This window comes from Anopheles aquasalis, chromosome 3 (genome assembly GCF_943734665.1).
Source record: "Anopheles aquasalis chromosome 3, idAnoAquaMG_Q_19, whole genome shotgun sequence".
Lineage (NCBI taxonomy): Eukaryota > Metazoa > Arthropoda > Insecta > Diptera > Culicidae > Anopheles > Anopheles aquasalis.
The window spans coordinates 58,532,146-58,548,548 of NC_064878.1; the positions used below are offsets into that span (position 1 = coordinate 58,532,146).

The window sequence follows — 16,403 nt, forward strand, 5'->3', positions numbered from 1 at the left end:
GCGCTGGTAACATTGCATGGCTGCAGCATTAGAAATCGCCACACAGATATTGGCCATGCGAGCCACGTCGAACGGGCTGGCCAGGAGGGAAAGGGAAGGGAGGTCTAGGCGGGCAGGCAGGCCCCCGCGGTCAGCAGCAGCAGCAGCAGCGGCCGTAAACGAAGTACATCCTCATTATGCTTCGTTGTGACAATGACGTGATGGTTTGTGCCGGTCACCGTCCTCACTTCCCCTTTCCTTCGACCTCTCTCTCTCTCTCTCTCTCTCTCTCCCGTTCATCCCCGAAAGAGGCCATCCGGTGGTGCTCTGGTGCGGTGTCAGTTCTCTCCTGCTGATTGACTGCTGAGAAGGAAACGGATCCAGTCCGATCCGCGGGCGCCATGTTGCGTTATAAGTTTTGCGCGGTGTGGCGTTGGTGGTGGCCCAGCACAGGCACAGCGAATCTAAGGGCTGCTGCACCAACCACGGCTGCATGATATCGTGACGTTCAGTTTTCTACTTTCTTGGTCACTCCATGCGCACGCCATGGAATCGGAGCGGCGGATGTGCGTCATACATACCGAAGGGTGGGTCGCGGCATCGTTGTGTGGTCGATTGTGTTTGGCCAGCTACGTGAAAGAATTTGCATTGTTCCACGGATGCCGTTTTTCCTCCTGCTCCCTCCTGGGGACCATTGAGAATCGAATCGAAAGTCCATCCATCCATCCATCCATCAAACGATCCAGGCCAACCGGATACCGAATGCGCTACTGGCAACAATCTAGTGTCCGCGTCGCCGAAAATGGGTGAGCGAAAATGGGTATGGGAAACGGTTCCGGTCGCCCCCGGTTGGCCACTTTTAAGGCACAATGTCGGTGGTCGAATTGCACGTCCTATTGCATTTAGCGAGGCTGACCTGACCAGGAGTATAAAAAATGCTTCTGCGAGGACACACATTGGTTCTTGGCGAAAGCAAGAGAGAGCGAAAAAGAGAGAGGGAGAGGTTATGACACAATCCGGTCGGCACTCGAAACAGGGCGAGGCGTCATCATCTGGTGATCTTGTGTTCCGGATTCCTAACCGACTAGCAGCAGCAGCAGCAGCAGCAACAGCGGCAAAGCAATGGCGACAATGTGGAATTAACGGCTTTACGCCGCACGCCAGCACATCATTTGGAAAGATGACGTTTCCTACGTCGTCCCGACGACGACGATGAGGTCTCTCGACCGTTGCTTTCCCGACCATTCTGGCGAACGTACCAAACATCTGGATCCCACATGCCACCAGAAACACGCACGGGCAGAACGCTCCCCGCGGGGTTTCTGAACACCGACGATCCGTGACGGACACGGAACACCAAGGCAGAGAGGATAGCGGCAGTTCTGACAGGGTAGAGCTGTCCGGGTGAACCCGGAGTTTTGTCGGAAGTTTGTGACACTCAAAAGGCTGCTGTCGTGGTTGCTCCGGCCGGCCGGATTCCAAGGTTAGGCCCACAGTCCAAAATGTGGCCAACAAACGTGTTGACCGATAAGTAAAGGCCACACTACGCAGTTGTTATTGAAAGTTCTCGGTGCTGTGTCCTTGTAAGTCCTCGTGATATCTCGGTTTGATAAACAAAATCGATCCAGAGTACAGGAGACACAGGACCTTTATACGACTCTCGGAAGTAAATTCCGTAGACTAGTAATCGAGTAGTCTACGGTTGCTACTGGTAGTGTTGTAATGGCTGCGTCTTGAAACATCACCATCACCCAGGTTACTTTGTTTGTTGCTAGATGACGCTTCGAATACTATTTGACAGAAGATACTACATTTTATTCCAGCGACTTTAAAGCACCAATCTTTATTTAATAAAAAACAAAGAAAATAGCGTCCGATTCCGATACCGGTGTTTGATTTTATGAATGAAAAACCAACCAACGCATCATCGCCGCACTGCTTGCGCAAGAGAAGGAGCTGCACAAGATGGGCGCGATCGCTCGGGCCCGCGCGCGCGCGCGCAATCTTCGGCGATCGGCTTGGAACAGGTTTCGGAGCGGAAACGTTCCAAGCGGCAAGGAAGCGGCACACCACTGCGTGCGTGACGTGCGTAACACTGTGGCCAGTGGCGAGAGAGGCACAGAACGGAAAGATTAATGTTGCAGATCTATCTCATCGTACCCCCGGGTTCTCCGATGTTCCCTACCAGCCCCGGTTTTCCCCCGGTTGCCTGACCTCGTTGCACCCGTTGCATCCGGTCCTCGATCATCTCGGCCGGCCCCGAACCGGCCATCCTGCGGCCGATGGAAGGAGCCGACGAAGGACGAAGGTACGACAGGTAGCAATTCCAGATCGCACTGCACCGCACCAGTTCCCCTACTACTGCTGCTACCCCTGGAAGGTGTTGGCTAGTGATCAGCAACATAAATCATTCGCCTTTGCTGCACCGCGCGCGTCCTGAGCGTGATTGCGATCGGCGAGGGAATTGGTGGCTGGAAGGAGAAGCGGCAGCGTTCCTTCAGTCCGCTTTCGGTGGTTTCCTGTGAGACCGTAATTATTCTGCAAAGTCGGGCTACCATCTCACGCGGATGGACCGATGGACGGACCTCGGGCACTTCCGGTCACTTTCTTACCTAGTAGACTGGACCAGAAACGATGCCCTTTGCTTCACCTGATTCGGCTTGAACCTTGATTACAGTCGAATGTTGCAACAGAATCGCATAAACGGTGTGCAATATCTTCAAGTCGTATCTTTATACATGCCAAGGCGATGCTCTGCTCTGAGATTTAGCCAGAATATAGGGAAATACCAGGATGTTTCCAATCCAGCTTCCTTGCTGCACTCGTCACTACTCGGATTACGTACGGTAACGGTTGGTGACACTGCGCTCTAAACCGACACAGTTTGCTGGCTACGCACCTCACCATATGGATCCCCTCGAAATAAACCGTGTTGAACCAAGATGAGGCGAAAGAGGCGGAAAGGCGGGGATCATTTGATCGCGGACCATATGAGCTTCAATTGAAAAATTGCGTCCCCATCGTGCTCCATCGTGGTGCGGGCATGAATTGCAATGCGGACTGTGGACGGCCATATGGCAATTGCCAGATTCCGGTACAGTTAGGCCACCGGCACTCACTGCGGACCGGACCAGACCAAGGTGTATCCTGCTGGTGCTGCAAAACAGGTACAATTACAACGAGGTTTTCCTAGCAGGCTATGCCGCTGGTTGGTCCCTGAAACAGTTTGCTCACAGCAGGGTTGTTCACATCATTAGAAGGACGTTAAAATAGTTTTTATTTTATAATGGCCATGCTTTTGAATACAAATACTTGCCCAACCTCATTTGGTTTAATAAAAAAAAACTGAGATACTGATCCTAAGGAGTGTTCGTTTCCGGAGAAAAAAAAGGGGCGGACAGCTTGGATGCATCGGCTTACTACGATTTATTTAAATAAATGTTACACCCGAGTTCTCTGTGGATTTGCAACCAATAGCCATGCGACTGAACGGATTGGTTTCACTTTCATTGAAAGTTGGTTCCGACGTGGTGCTCCGTCGCAGAAGCAGCAGCAGCTGGAATCCCCCTCTTCCAATGCGGTTTGCCCCACCGAAAACCTCGAAAGCGATAATGGCTTCCAAAACGGTGACGGAACACCGTGCGGCCGTCCATCATCAGCACACGCGCTCTCTTTTCACACGCTGCTCGCGCATACTGCTCTGTCTTGTGAGAAAGGGTTCGTTGTGGAGGAGTGATGATGGGGGTGGAGATGGATAGAGCGGGTGTACGGCGCTCAACGCAACGGTATCGCATCAATGAATCGCAACGATGGATTAAAGCCAACACAGAGAGCTTTTTAAACATTTTTTTAACCCCTCAACATCTACTAATATCTGCTCCTGATGGTACTGCACGGTTAAAGCCCAAAAGAGTACACTTTTGCGACGTTGGAATTGATCCAGCAGCGCGCGAGATAAAGATTACAATCCTAGACGCTCCGAAGAAGATCGCACAGCAGTCAGAGGAAGCGAAACCGAATCAGATATTTGTGGGAGGCCGAACGGCCAACGATGGCATTGTGTACCATGAACAAGAAAAAAATTAAGAAAAAAAATCCGCCACGAACAACGGCAGCCGCTTGGCTTGATCGTCGTCGTCGTCGTCGTTGCCGCCGAGGTGAGGAGGTTTTTGTTTCCTTTTTTCCTGTTTTGCGCGCGCCCGCCACCGCCGTTTCCATTCATTACACGCGCCGAGCCATTCATTACACACCGTGTGGTTTCATTCATAAAAACGGCCACTCATTCGCTGCTGGTGCTCATTCAATCGTGCACGCACGCACACCATCTCGTCACTCGGTGGAGACCACACGCACACCACGGGCGCACGGAAATTGGCGCTCACCCATACAGCTCGGTTTCGGCTTCGGCACGGTCCCAGCAAGCAAAGTAGCGCCTGTTTGAGTGGGAAATTCGGTCACCATTCGAGCTTCGTTTGGTCTCCGGTGTATAACGGGTACGGTCCACAATAGGCCAGTGATCGATTGGAGACCGAAGGGCAACGATACATTCTAACTAAGTAAAGTTAGACCTCGTTGCTCTTTATTGTTCCATGTTATGACACTAACAGTCTCCCCGTAATCCAAGTATGCTTAGATTGATCTGTACCTCGCATGAGGCGAAATTCATGCGAACATTTAAGCTTGATACGTCATTTGCATCGTACAATGTGATCTTTTCTTGCTATTTATTCGTTTTTCGAAGCATATATTTCACAAATAACCAACTAACTATGCAAATTATCAGGCCAATGATCGGCAACGCCGAAATGGGTGCTCAATTCTGCCCACTGGGACCCACACCGCACCACACGTACACACGCGCAAAGATACACGGCTCTCACCACCACATGCGCGCCTCGGGAACTCATCTCGGCCATTCATACATTCAGCCAGCACGGCCAGGCGCCATTATTATTTTCCGAGAAACCGTTGAGGAACGACGACGGTGCTGATTTCGGTGCGTCTCTCGCGCGGCATCCAACGGTGACGGCGAATCACGGCGACCGCCATCAGAGGCAAATCAGAGGGAAACCACGGACCTGGTGACTCCTCATCACCATCACCTCAATCCACGTTACCCCGCGTGGCACGCAGTAGGCTCGTGAAGTAGGCCTCGCGCGTTTTCTCTGGTGTTGTTCCGGGCAGCAGCAGCAGCAGGACGCTGAAACAGTGCTGTAAAGTGTGTGGCCCAAGGCAACGGCAACGGCAACTGTGTGTGGCAAGCATCGTGCGTGTGTTTGTGTGTCTGTGTGTGTTGCGAGGCGTGCGCGCGACGGAAAAGATCACTTCACGCGAGAGGGCAGGCAGCAGGCGCCCACCGCGTTGTTGGCACGTAACTTCGCGCAGCAGAGCCAGTAGGCGTGCATCTCGACAGCATCCCACCCAGAGCAACGACGGTGGAGTCATTCAGGCCACGAGTTATTTCTCGCGAACACCATCCACACTAACGCGCACACATACACGTGGGCGCGCGCGCGCGCGCTCGTGAGGGTGTCTTGCTCTGCTGAGGGTGCACGATTGATCATTGGCCACCGTCACCGTACACGTGTGTCTCTCGCTCGCTCGCTCGCTCAGCTATCTGTGTGTCTTGTGCGTTGTTCTGTGTGCAGAGGTGGGCGCGGTAAAGAGCTGAGGAGGAGGCCCAAAGGAAGAAACCGGAAGTTCGTTCGTTCGTTCGTTCGTTCGTTCGTTCGGTCGGTCCTGCATTGTGCACTTGTGTGGTGTGGTTCGGCTGTGTGTTGAAGCCCGCTCAGCCCGAGTGTATGTGTCCCATGTGTCCGTAAGTGTATGTGCGCAGCAGGCACACAGCTTGTTCAGGCAAGCCGTAAAGCATTGTGTGTAGCTGTCCGTACCCAAGGAGAAGGGTAGGCAGCGGTAGGAGTGTCCCTCCCCGGGTGTGTTTTGTCAACTTTCCACGCGGTGAAAGCAAGTGGCACGGTGCATCCGGCGGCAGTTTCGCGCTTTCCATGCGCTACCACCATCACCCAGCAGCAACAGCACCAGTGTCTGCGATCGTGCGATCGTGAGTGAAGTACAGGGGGCACAGGGGGGGCCATCGAGTTGAAGCAACGTTGCTGAGAGTGATGATGATGCAGTGGTGTGGTGCAGTGTGTTTCGTTGATGTTGCTGTTGATGAAGCAAAGAAAAGTTCTTAAGAAAGTGTGCGGGGTTCGAGCGAAAAGCGAAAGCAAAACGGCCGCACCGAGGCTGGTAGTGCTCCAGCACCAGCGACAACAACGACGACGACGACGACGACGATGGAGCATGATGAAGGTTACCGGTGGAGCAGCGCCAGCAACCGCAGTAGCCTGAAAAGCGTGAAAACGACCCAAAAGGTGCAATAGTGTCGTAGGAAGAGAGAAACAAAAGCAAAGTTGGCCGTTGGCGCACTGTTGTGGTGTGGTTTGTGTGCTGCTCCGAGGCCTGCTGTTCTTGCATTTTTGTTTTTCGAAATCGGGCTAACAGCAGCAGCAGCAGCAGCAGCAAGTGGCTGCGTACGTGTGCATGTGTGCCCATCCGTCCTCCGGTCCGGTCTCCGTGGTGATTAGATTAGGCGAGGCGCGAGGATCGGCGTCGAAATTATAGTTCCTTCCTTGGAGAGAGAGAGAGAGAGAGAGAGAGAGAGAGAGAGAGAGAGAGAGAGAGAGAGAGAGAGCGGTGATGTTAAGACGACACGCGTCTTTCCGTTCAGTGTTCGTTTGACGCGTGAAAAGAAAAGCGAAAAAAGAGCAAAGAAAGTGAGCAAAAAAAAAGCGGCACAAGTTACCGTGAGAAATCATCCTCCCCCCCCCCCCCCCCCCCCGCCCACCTGTGGTGTCCTGTGTATGTCCTTTGGGGGGCGCGAGCCTGTGCCTGTGCCTGCAAGTATGCGAGTAGTGTTTTCTGTATGAATTGTGTACGAAGCCGCAACAAACGAGAGCCAGCTACGAAACATCTGGCGTCTGGCGTGTGTCTGTCAGTAGCAACGAAAGCGGAAGTCGACAATCAAAGGCAGTGCGCTGGTGGTGGTTGGTCGGTGGTCCGCTTCCGCCTCGACGACAGACACCACGAGACAAGGCGAACGGGAATCGTCAGCACGTCCGACGGCGAACCAACGCGACACACCGTCTTTAATTGCTTATTCATTATGTAAGTGTCGTCTCTGTCGTACCCGTTTCAACATTCCAGGAAAACTACAAACGTAAAACACGCTTCCTATGATCGCGAGCACGACCCAGTTCGCGACTGCCGAGTAGAGAGAGAGAGAGAGAGAGTTGCAACACTCTTAACGCAGCAATCGTCCTATCTCCAGAGACAGCAGCACATCCAGTGCGTGTCACCATGCTGCCGCCACCGTCCTGGTGTGGTGCACGTGTTTCCGCTTATCACATTCTCGAGCCCCCCCCCCCCCTCATCGAGCCTCCACCAAAAAGGGGAGGAGGAACACGGTCCGTGTTCCAACTTCCGGTCCCATAGCCCGCCGCTTGGGCTTCCTTTCGGTGCAGCCCGCACCACAACCGCGCGATACCACCGCGTACGCCTCGCGTCTGTGCGTGTGCATGCACGCTTGTGTATGTGTGCAGGGCAGCGACACAAACACAAGACGCGCGTCGTACATCGCGCGACACCGATAACCGCGCGGGGGCCTCAGGGCTCCACCCGGCCGGTAGAGGGTCCGCGGGTGTGGCCGCGGCAACGGTGATGTGTGGAAGCTGATAAGCGGTCTAACGGCGATCTTTCTTCCCTCTTTCTCACCTTTACTTCTCCCTCTATCGCTCTTCCATGCGTTCTCGCTTCATCGTGTACTGTGGTAGTGTGATCGTTGCTGTAATCAGTTTCAATTGATGGTTTCCCCCTCCCGCCACGACGTTTGCTTCTCTTTTTGGTCGCTTTTAATGCGTCCGCGTAGCTGGCTGATTGTGCTGCCTCCTCCCGCTCCTTCTTCTGCCTAAACCCCTTTTTCTCTTGGAGTTTCCCATTGAGACAACACCACCGGGGGGGGGGGAGGGCGCACGCACACATCTGTACCGGCGTGTTTGCTTGCTTGTGAAAGGGGCGCGCGATGTTCCCGCTCGTGCTCGCAAACAACCGGAAGTTGTCACTTCCGGTCGCGGATGCGAGCAGCAGCAGGGGTGGGGCGGAGTGAAATTGATACACGCACAAGCATTCTCGTTCCAGTGTTGCCGTCTCCCTTTCTCGAAATTGTGGACGATATCTGAAAACAGAGGATCCAAGCATCGATTATTGATCGGGATCGGGATCGGGATGTTCCCAATTTACATGCTACATACCCACGCACACAGCCACACAGAGGCACGAAGCGATCATCATGTCTGGTTGTCTCTCCGTTTTGTTGCTTGTGCAACCCTCGATCGATCGAGACAATCGATTGTAGCTGATGAGGGGGGGGGGGGGCGGGGGGGGATGCGAATTCGAATTCTTTTATGAATGAAAAATGTCATCTACCGCACGCTCGCAGGAATAGGAGGCGGCACCATCACCATGGCATCACCGCCAGCATCACTAGCAAGCCAGCAGCAGCAGCAGCAGCAGCAGCAGCAGCTGTCACCATCACTCGAGTTCGCTCTTCGCTCGCCATCGACGCGTTGCGCGGCCGCGCACACAACAACAACAACATCAAGGACGGTGGTGGTGTGGAGTACAATTGGCCCGCACCCCACAGTTGACGATCACATTCCTCCGCAACTCCGCTCTCTCTCTCTCTCGTTGTATGCGCGGTGGCTGCTCCATTCATGTCGTCGACGAAGCAGCACGGGTGGAAAGGGGTACGATGGTGGCGAGGGGGAGAGATGGTATTATGCTAGTTTTGTCCCAACTCTGACGGTGCGCTGGCACACGCTCTGTGTTGATTAGAATGGCCTCGAATACATTCCTCCCTCGACACACGTCCGCGCGGATTTGTGTGTGCGCGGATCGCGATCGTGCAAAATCCGAGAACGCGACCGCTGGTTCCCAGGTATGATCGATGGAAGTTTAATCGAGCGGCAGCTCACGCTTGTCTCGCTCTCTCTCTCTCGATCGTAAACGAGAGACGCAAACCAATTCATGGCAGCGCATATATGCGCCCCCCCCCCCCCCCTCGGTGCTTTGTTTGTCAAGCGCTTACCGACTGGGCGTTCTCCCCGCCCGCTCGTTCCCAGTTCTTCGAACACGATGTGACGGTGGCGGCGGCGACGGCAAGCAAACACCTGGTCCCGGTAGCTAGCGTGCCACACGCATACTCCCTCACAGAGACCTTCTTTGTCACAATCCGCTCCGCGGACCGCTGCAGCCAATGATGATATCTCGCGCGGCGCTGGCGTAGGCTACTATGAAGGTGTTCCTTCCGCCCTGTGGACTTTACGAAACAGAGAAATCCGACAGTTGCTCGGATGACTGGACACTGTGTCAGAGAGATTGTCAATCTCCCATTGACAGCTCGCGTTAGTTCGTGTTTCAAAAAGTGACGGTTGCTGGATGCTGCTGCTGGCGGCGGGGGTGTAGGGGGTGCCGGTGGTGGTATCGAGCGGAAATGATCATAATCGACATCCGCAGTTTATGCTATTGAAATGTGGAGGAATGAAGCGGGAAAAAAAACCGAGAAAAAAAAACTGTGATCGGTTGAGGTTGTTCGGAGAGGGGGGGGGGGGGGGGAGGGGAGTGGCGAGAGGAGGTAGCATACAGACACACGCGCTTCCAATGGGAGTTGATTCATGATTATCAATCGACAGCGGAAGCGAACGATTGTCGCTGGTCGTCGAATGGTGATTACATACTCGCTGGCTGTGTCACGCCTGGAGGGAGAAGCATGCGGTGGGGGTCAAACCGGGCGGGGGGGGAGGGGGGGCTTCCTCAAGGGCTTCCACTTTTTTTTTTCTGCCACTTGTGGGGTTGGTTTGCGGTCTCGCGCATATCAACTACTGCTCTGCTCCGGCTGCTGCTGCTGCCGCGTGTTCGACTTGGCGGTTGTAACGGTGTCAATGGAAGTCGCGATCGTAAACCATCGCCCCCCCCCCCCCCCCCTTTGCCTTGTCTCCAGGGCTCCTTTTCTTACCAGTCCGTCCTCTACACTGTGGTTGATTGTGAGTGTGCCTGTGTGTTCCATTTAACCGGTTCCGCCGTGCCCAGCCAGGGGTCTTTCGCTCGCTCGCTCGCTCGCTCGCTTGCTTGCGCTGTTACCTCGTTCACCGCCACTTGCGCCTTCCTTTGCCAAGGGAGATCCGCTCGAGAATCATATGGCATTCATTAGCGACCGCAGCAGCAGCAGCCTCGGGGGCGTTCTAATGGTTCTTTGTTCGACGCTGCTTCGGTTGGGCCCTCCGTATTCGACCGAGTAGGCAGCCTGCCAGCCAGCCAGCCTACATTCTTAGTGTTCTTCCATATAAATGTACAATATACAACGTCACCACCGGGGCACGGCACGGTAAAGTGAAGAGAAGCGCGTATTATAAGGTCAAGGTGGCCTTGCTGTGATTATGGAAACACATCTCGAAGAAATCCATATTCATTGCCATATCTTAGCGCTGTGGTCTGCTCCGTGATTTCGTCGTTGTCGTCCGTAAACCAACCGGTAAGCCGCATTCGCTGTGTTTTAATCGCAATCGTGTTAAGGGCTACTGCTACGATCTGTTTGTGCATAAGGGAAACATTATTTTCGTCTCCAGCACATCCGGAACAGCATCGCCTACTTGTTTCACCTGCAATATGTGCACCGCGTTTCGTAACGACAACCCCCCCCCCCCTCGCCAGGAGAAGAGGTTTCGATCGATGGATTGTCTTCCCATTGATCTTGTTCGCGGTTTTCGTCGCCGGGAGTGAAGACGCAGGAAACGCCGCGGGCTGAGGGGTGATGGTGACGAGTACACGCACCGGGGTCAACCGGGGCTAAGGGCTCGGTTGTATAGCAGCGTGCTGCGATAGGAAGCGCAAGCGAAACCAACCAGTGAGCGAGTTGTCGTCACGGTCGCGCGAACGCGCGCGCGCGCGAGTCGCCGATTTCTGCACTTTTGTGTCCACCGCTGCAGAAATATCACCGTAAAAGTTGAACGAACGAGCATCCGGCCGCGCAGCACCGGAGCGGTGGTGGTGGACAAACACACGCACACACACAGACACCATCCAGTCCCCCCGGTTGGCATGTTTCGCAATTCTCCGGGGCACTCGCTTGCTGGTCCTCCAGCTCCATTGTTTGATTAACACCACCACTAGCAGCGCCGGGGTGGCGGCACAGATTTCCAGCGTTTTTCCCCGTTCGGTGTGGACTCGGATTTCATTCGACTTCGACCACCAAATGGTCGCCGCGCCGTGCCCGATGAACGGGAAAACGCATGCTCTCCTCCGTGGTTGGTTCTCTGGTATCGTTGCCGAGTTGTCTTGATTGTTGGGTTGGTTGGCCAGCCAGCCAGCCAGCCAGCAAGCAATTCCACCAACACACTGCACTGCCTTTTGGCTGAAAGTCCCGTCCTCGTGTCGTGTCGTGGTGGTGGCGGGCGCTGCTGCCGGGGGAGTTTAAAAATAAAATCACACTCCTGCGCGAATTCGCTCCGCTCGAATCTCGTAGCACACGCAGCAGCAGCAGCACTCTCGGCCACCACCAGCACCACCACTGCCTTCGTTGGCCATGTTTGTAATTGATTTGTTTATTTTCGTTGCAAACGGTTCGGACCAAACGAGGATCGGAGTGCCTTCTGGCCAGCAAGAATCATCTCGCTCCGAGCAGCCAGTTAGCAGCAGCAGCCCTCTCCGTGTTTTAAGTCCGACGATCGCAGGAGGCACGCTGTTGTCGCGCGCTCGTACACATGCTTGTGTGCGTGCGCGTGGATTGAGGTGCGCCGCCGTTTGTTTGTTTATTTTCCGCCGATTTTTCGGACACATTCCATCGCGGACACTTCGATCTCGCACCTTTTTTTTTTTTTTTTTTTTGCCACACAGTTTGCTGTGTTCGTTTGCCTGTTTTCCGTTGCCGTTGCTCGAGTGTTTGGGGTTTTCGGGTTGTTTTCCAGGTGTTTTCGTGTCCCCGGTGCCGATTGCATCGCCATCTGCGGACGAAATGTGCGGCCACACTACGCGTTTCGCCGACGAATCACCCACAAACTACCGACGGTGTTTTCACGTTCCACGAGCAGTGATCTGAAGCACAGCATCATCGATTTGCTGCTGCGAGCGCTGAGAAGCGCAAAAAACGGTCATACGAGAGAGACCTTGCGAGTGAGTGAAACGATGCGATGATAGCAGGCTATGGGGCGAAGTGCGAGCTTGTGAGTAAGCGAAGCGAACGTCTCTTCCGTCGCGTTTGCGCAGGTGCGCCAACAAGCCAGCAGCCAAGGGAGCAAGGACGATTGATGAAATACGATCCCTGCGGTGGAGCGGAAGAGGATATGGCGTGTGGTCGCTGCTCCGAGCTCGAAAGAGAACGCCAATAGGTGAGACAGCCGGTGCTGATGATGGTGTGGTGAGCGCATCCTTCCAGCTCTTCCAGCGGTGTGAGCAGAGTGAGAGTGGAGAAAAGCGACCGAGAAACACGAAAAGAAAAGAAGAAAAAAAAATGGGCAAAATCATCCGGTTTCCCACTCGTCTCGCATCCGGTTGTGTATTTTGGGTTTCCATTCAATTTGATGGCCAACCGACGAGACCGATGCCGACTGTGTGCGTTTCTCATGCATGCATTTCACGGTCACCATCATCGGCGGCGGCGAGAAGGCGTTACCGGATGCACCGTAAGGACCGCTGGTGTGCTAGTGGTCTCGCTCGCTTTCGTCCTTTTTCGTCTCTGAATGAACGCGTAGAGCGTTGTAGAGCGGTCGCGGAGAGAGTGGTTGGTTGGCTGGCAAAAGGCCAGCTGCTACTCGTCTTCTCTCTCTCTCTCTCTCTCTCTCTCTCTCTCTCTCTCTCTCGCTCTCGCTCTTATGAACTCCTTTTTCGCGTTGCTCAAGGACACGAGGAGAATGGGGAAGCGGCGGCTAGAAAGGACGAGACCGAACGAAAGACTCTTACTCTGGTAGCGGATGGAAACCTTCCTCGAAGAGCGTGCTCCGTGTCCTGACCCTCGCCTCTTCCCAATATCCTTTCCGCCATCCTACCGTGTCGACTTCCGGTCGCGGCGTACCGTATGCGTGGGAGAAAGCGTGCATCCTTCGATCTTCTTCGGCGTCGCCATAGTCACCATCTGGTTAGTCCTTTAGTGTGTTCTCTTTTCTCTTTCTCTCTCTTCTTCTTTTGCGTTCGATCTAGTAGCCTTCGCTCTGGCGTGGGAATATAGACGTTCGGAAGGACCGGAAACACGGGTGTCACCCCGTGGGAATCCGATTGCTTTCCACGCGAATCGCCAAAACAAAATGCACCAGGTAGAAGACCAGGCGCTTCCGGTCTTGGCTGTGCTGCCTTTTTTTTTTTTGGCTGCTTTTTTGGAACGGAACTTCTTCAGCACATCCTCAAAGCGGAGCAGAAGAGCGCAGCCAAAACAACAACAAAAAAGGGCCACGGACGCGACGAAGCGATATCACGCTGAAGGAGGCTGCATGGGGGTGTGAAGGAGGAAGGGGGCGATTCGCTCCCGGTCCCACCACCTTGCCCAGCGCACCCCGAAAGGTCGATAACCTTGTTTACTCGCACGCGGGGCCTCATCATGTTGTGTAGAGCAGCAGCACCAGCATCACCATCATCATCATCATCATCCCCCGGTTGGCAGCCATTGGTCCCGTTTCTCTCGGCAGCATAAATGATCGTAGCAGGCCACGGCAGCACCAGTAGCACCGTCTTCCTTTCCTTCTCGCTCTCGCCAGCTCGCTCTGCTGCATGGTGGCGTCCTTTTCTCCGCCCTCTCTCTCTCTCTCTCTCTCTCTCTCTCTCTCGCTGGCATACGCGATCACGTGAAAGAGAGTGGTGTAGAAGGGATAAAGCGAGCAGCGGGGGGGGGGGGGGGCATCCGTAAGATCAGAAGCTGCGTTACTGCTGCTCCTACAGCATCATCCGGCTCAGCGCGGAGATTCGGTTGGGTTTGGTCGACGACGACGACGACGACGTCTTGGAAGATCACTCCCCCCTTTCGATCCCTTTTACAAGAGAGCTGCAAGAAAATTTCCATTTCGGTTTACTCTACCGACCGACCAGCTTCCCCAACTGTTGCTGCTGCTGCTTCTGCTTCGGCATTGCACAACCGCAGCATAAACGCGATCTCGGTCGGTATTCATTCAAAAACGTTCCGTTCCTTTGCACGATCCTCCAGTAGACCGAGAGACAAAACAATGCGCGCGCGCGCGCGTATATGTGTGACCGATGACCGATGCTGGCGGCAGCTTCAGTGGAGGGTTCAGCTGGTTGGTGGCCAGCCAGCCAGCCAGCCAGCCAACAGCTTCTGTTGTTACACACTCTCCGCGCACGTCTCTTAGCTGCGGATACTGTCCTCACCTCGCTTCTGTTCTCCTCTCGCTCCCCTTTAACGCGCACCGCTCCATGAAGCGAGATCGCGGGTGCCGTGGTGATCGAGAAGGCGGGGGAGGGGGGGGGGGGGGATGTTGGCAAATCCGGTTCCCTTGGCGTGCGCACACACCGATCACGCTGTCGTCGTCGGTTGTGGGTATGTGTTTGCTAGCCGATCACCCCTCCTTTCCCTCCCTCTTTATATCTCTCACTCACTTTTCATCTCTCTAACGTTGTCTCTCTCTCTCTCTCTCTCTCTCTCTTTCTGTTACTCGCGTTGTCTACAACCGATCGCGACCGATGATGACGATGTGATCGTCGTCACTGGATCAGAGCAGCGGCGCGACCAGCCTTTTCGGATCTGATGTGTTTTGTGTGGCCGTAATTACGGACGATGATGATCGGGAAAATCGGGGGAAAGACTCGCTGGACTTAGAACGAGACAAAGAGAGAGAGAGAGAGAGAGAGAGAGAGAGAGAACCTGCGCTGCTATCCCGTAGTTGTCTCGGGATCTGTCTGCTGCTCTATAAACGCACGCACTGTCGGCGATCTGTGGCGCGGATCTCTCGCTCTCTCTCTCTCTCTCTCGCTCTCTCTCCTCTCGGGGGTCTGGCTGGCTTTCTCCGTGTCCCGCGCATCCCCCGGGCGGCCTTTCCGCGGGTGGAAGGCCGAACCAGCAACATAACAACAAATTAAAGGCCTCACCCACTGTTCCCCTTCACTCACTCGCCCACCAGCACGCACCTTTGCTGGCGGTCTGGACTTTCGACGAGGGCACACCAGCCAGTTCATGTGTGCAGGCATACATGCATGTGTGTGCGCGAGCGAGCGAGCGCGCCTGACCGACGCGCCAATCGCCGCCGTCGTCGTCGTTTGTCGCCAGCCAGTCGGCCCCGTCGGGAATGGGGCGGATGGACGCACGGGACGGACCCTCTCCCCGCCGTCCTCTTTTCACCATCAACGGGCTCTAGTCGCATGGAATAGTCGAGAGATCGACCAGCGAGACCGTCGCCGTCTAATCGCGGGAGACACGCACGCACTTTGCTGCTGCTGCTGCTGCCAGTCCGGTCTGGTCCGCTGGCCCTAGAGAGAGAGAGAGAGAGAGCAAAAGAGAGAGAGAGAGAGAGAGGGACACCGCTCTCCGGGGGGGGGTGGTTGGAATGTGGTGGAGAAGCCGCGCGAGATCTAATTTAATTTGATGATCGGACAGGTTTCCCTCCAAGAGAAAACCTTCGCGACGGCCTGCACGAGTGACAGAGAGAGAGAGAGCGAGAGAGGGAGAAAGAGGGTGAGCGAAAGTGTCCATAGACGACCCCTCCTCCTCTTGGTTCTTCCGTCCGTCAGGTGAGCTCGTGGTGGTGGCTTCATGGTTGAGCTGCTGAACTGCACGCGCGATAAGAAAGGATATGCGTGCCCTCCCAGGTCCTCCAAAGTGTCACTCCAGGAGTCCAAACCGCCCTGGTGTGCTGGTGCCCTCCCTGAGCCACCTGAGCGAGAAGAAAAAGAAGACGAAGAACCGACGAAAGGAATCCCTTGCGCCGAAGGTAGAAAGCAGCAGCAGCAGCAGCAGAGGGTAGCCAGAGGGTCCTTGGCGAGAGGGTAGTGTTAATGATGCGACAATGGGACAAACACAATGGACCACTTGAAAGCAAATGCGTGTCGCATACGGACTCGAGTGGCTCGGATTGGGCCAGCAGGGGGCCCTGGACCGGGCCGGGATCAATGAAGTGTGAGAGATGCGCCAGTACGCGCACCAGGTACTACGATCCCGGGCGGGTGGGTTCATAGTTTGTATCCTGTGATCGCTTGTACCTGTGCTCGCAGTGCTTATGTTTTATGCCGGGATGTGCGCCATCGACCACGGCCAGGTACGAGCAACAGCCTCGAGAGAGAGCTTTATATCTTGGCAAGGCCGGGCGCGGGCACTTTATGATGATTTCGACAATAGACAGGCAGGTAGATCCAGTCGGCCCGGCAGGCCGAGGTGG

At 54.9% G+C, this 16,403-nt stretch overlaps 1 protein-coding gene across 2 annotated transcripts in view; it reads left to right on the forward strand.

Moving 5' to 3' along the window:
* The first annotated feature begins 4,921 nt into the window (after positions 1–4,921).
* Positions 4,922–16,403, forward strand: part of LOC126579305 (protein sprouty) — a 22,226-nt gene continuing 10,744 nt past the window's right edge. For both annotated transcript variants that reach the window (XM_050242763.1, XM_050242764.1), the window contains exon 1: positions 4,922–7,146. The gene's annotated coding sequence lies outside the window, so the exon portion shown is untranslated. The remainder of the gene's footprint in view (positions 7,147–16,403) is intronic.